Genomic DNA, 3,666 nt, shown 5'->3' on the forward strand with positions numbered 1-3,666 from the left:
CCAGCCCATGTAAGATAATGATCAAGTTTTAATTTATTATTTAATAAATAGTTAATTTCATATAATACCCAAACCTACCTACATAAGTTATGTCAAATAGTATATAGTCATATCATTATGCAATTTAGTTTTCAGACTTTAATTAAATACATAAAGTTCTTATTAATACCTATTGTATTATTTAGAATATGTAGCAGTATTTGTATGCAACACTAAATTTATATAAATAACTCACCTAAAATCTGTAATATATCAAGTACCTATGTCTAACGATTTAGGTGCATTGCTCAATAAAGCATATTATTAAAGCAATAGCCGTGGATGTCAATTAAATATTATTATTTATCAATTGTCAATTTATTGTTCATGATTAAACCTACCTATAGTATATATTAATCACCCCAGGGGTGTACTAAGCAATTAGTACTACGGGTTTGGCGTACCCGGGGCCCCGAGCCCCACGCTGACTTTAATTAGTTGGTGTGGACTGGCCCTCCAGGTTGGGGGTTGAGCGTAGGGCTGACAACCCTACCTCTTAAAAAAAACTGATGTTAAGAAACAACAACATATAAAGCCTCGGATTAAAGATTTAACGGACATCAACATTGGAACCTGGAACGTGCGATCTTTGTATAGGCCTGGAGCTTTGACAACATCTCTATCGTGTCTTGAGCGATATGGGATGGATATTACCGCGATTCAAGAAGTGAGATGGACAAGCTCAGGTAGCTTGAAATCTCAAGGAAATACATTACTATACAGTGGTGGTGATAAACATGAATGCGGGGTAGGTTTTGTAATAAGGGATAACGTTGCGACAAATGTTGTTAGATTTCAACCAATAAGCGACCGGATATGCTATATAGAACTCAAATGTAAATGGTACAACATGTTCCTAGTTAACTGTTATGCACCGACAGAAGACAAGAGTGACGATATAAAAAACAAATTCTATGAAGACTTAGACTTTGTATGCGACACCCTACCGGTTGATAAACCGAAAATAATATTAGGGGACTTCAACGCAAAGATTGGAAAGGAAAACATATATAAACCAACAATAGGATCCGAAAGCCTACATGAAATTACGAACGACAACGGAAACAAATTAATCACTTTTGCCACAGCTAAAAATATGATAATAAGTAACACGTGCTTTCCTCACAAGAATATACATAAACAAACATGGATATCCCCTTGTGGGTTAGTAAGAAACCAAATAGATCACATATTAGTGGATAACCGGATAAAATCATGTGTCAATGATATAAGAAGTATGCGAGGGAGTAGCGCGATGTCGGACCATTTCCTTGTGAAAGCGAAAATCACTCTCAGATTATCAACAAAATGGAGAAAAAAGAATAAGCACAAAGAAAAAATCAACAAGGATATACTAAAGACAACAACAGCTAAAGTTTACGAAGAAAAAATATCGATAGAATTACGAGACATACAAGAAGTGTTGAACTTGAATGAAGCCTGGGAAAAAATAGAGAAAACAATTAAAACAACAGCAAAGGAAGTACTGGGGTATGTACCAAAAAAGGCAAAGAAAACATGGTTTAACGACGAGTGTAAAATTGCTCAAGAGGAAAAAGACAAAGCACGGACAAAAGTTTTACAAAACCCTAGTGAAGAAAATAAAAGGTTTCTAGCACAAAAACAAAGGGACGCAAAAAAAGCTATCAGAAGGAGTAAGAGATTATGGGAAAAAGAACGGATACACACTATAGAAAACAACAGGAGTAACAATTCCAAAATATTTTTCGAAAAAGCAAATGAAATTAAACATGGATATCAAATTAGACCAACAGTAATGAAGAAACATGATGGATCATTACTAACGGAGAGTAAAGAAATTGCACGTGAATTTAAAGATATGTTCGAAAAATTGTTAAACCAACCAAGTGAAAATAACACCGTGCTTCAATACTCTACTGTAGAACAGCTGCTTGAAAAACCATCAGAAGAAGAAGTGAAAATAGGGCTAGATATGCTAAAAAACGGGAAAGCGCCGGGAGATGATGAAATAGTATCTGAATGCCTAAAAAAGGGAGGCCAAGGTCTACTGAACCAGCTACACAAACTCATGAACACAATCTGGGAACAAGAGGAGATACCCGAAGCATGGCGTATATCTATCATTTGCCCTATACACAAAAAAGGAGATATCATGGAGTGTGAAAATTATCGAGGGATTTCACTACTCAATACTTCATATAAATTATTGTCCAACATGCTACTGAATAGAATAAACCCATACATCAAAGAAATAATTGGAGATTATCAAGCTGGTTTTATGTTAGGAAAATCAACATTAGATCAAATACACATTGTAAAACAAGTTGTTGAAAAGAGTCACGAATACAACAAGGATACCTATTTATTATTTGTTGACTTCAAAGCCGCCTATGACTCAATCAACAGAGACAAATTATGGGAAGTCATGGACCAACTAGGAATACCAGCCAAGCTAAACAGATTAATAAAATCGTGTACTTGTAATTCAAAGAGTAAAATTAGTTTTGGAGGAGAATTATCTGAGGAGTTTCCGGTGACGACTGGACTCAGGCAAGGTGATGCACTATCACCTGCACTGTTCAACATCGCTTTAGAATCAGTTATGAGGACAGTAATATCCCAAGCAAAGGGCATAGAAATAAATGACAATCAACATCTAACAGCTGTTGCTTACGCTGATGATATAGTCTTATTAGCTGAAACAGTCAACGACCTAAAAAACACAACAGATATATTACTAAAGGAGGGGAAAAAAATTGGATTAAAAATAAATGAGACAAAGACAAAATACATGATAGTATCTAGACACAATCATGGATCAGACTCCTTGAAAGTAAATGAGTACAAGTTTGAAAGGGTAAGAAATTTTAAATACTTAGGTGTAGATATTAATGAAGATGCTAATAGCCATGAAGAAGTGAAAAAACGGCTCATCGCAGCGAACAGGTGTTACTATGGACTATTACCATTGTTCAGGTCAAAACTACTATCAAGAAAATCCAAAGTAACATTATATAAAGTTCTAGTCAGGCCAGTAGTTCTGTATGCAAGCAGTACTTGGGCGACGACAAAGTCAGATGAAAAAAAGTTAGAAGTGTTTGAGAGAAAGATCTTGAGGAAGATATTTGGCCCAAAGAAAAACAATGAAGGAGAATATGAATCACGAAGCAATAAAAATTTAGAAGATTTGTATAATGAACCCAATATTGTTGGGATCTTGAAAAGCGCCCGAATAGGCTGGGCCGGACATGTATGGAGATCAAAAGGACTAATTGGACATATAACTGCATGGAAACCAACCGCAAAGAGACCCAGAGGACGACCTAGACAAAGATGGACAGACAGAATAAAAGAAGACCTGAAAATGCTGGGAGTAAGGAATGCTGAAGAAACGGCTCAAGAAAGAGAAGATTGGAGAAAATATGTTGTTGCGGCAATGGGCCTTAAAGGCCTGTAAAAAGCCAAAGAAGAAGAAGAAGTACCTACCTAATGTATGTATGTTATATTGTTATGTATTGTTATTTTTAATATCATACTCATAATGATTTAATATAAATTCGTTTTAAGATTATTATTATTAATAAAGTATTTTTATTTTTAAGAATTTAATCATGTTCTTAGATTGTTTTTTGATATTTGTGTATA

The sequence above is a fragment of the Acyrthosiphon pisum genome, chromosome A1 (genome assembly GCF_005508785.2).
Source record: "Acyrthosiphon pisum isolate AL4f chromosome A1, pea_aphid_22Mar2018_4r6ur, whole genome shotgun sequence".
Lineage (NCBI taxonomy): Eukaryota > Metazoa > Arthropoda > Insecta > Hemiptera > Aphididae > Acyrthosiphon > Acyrthosiphon pisum.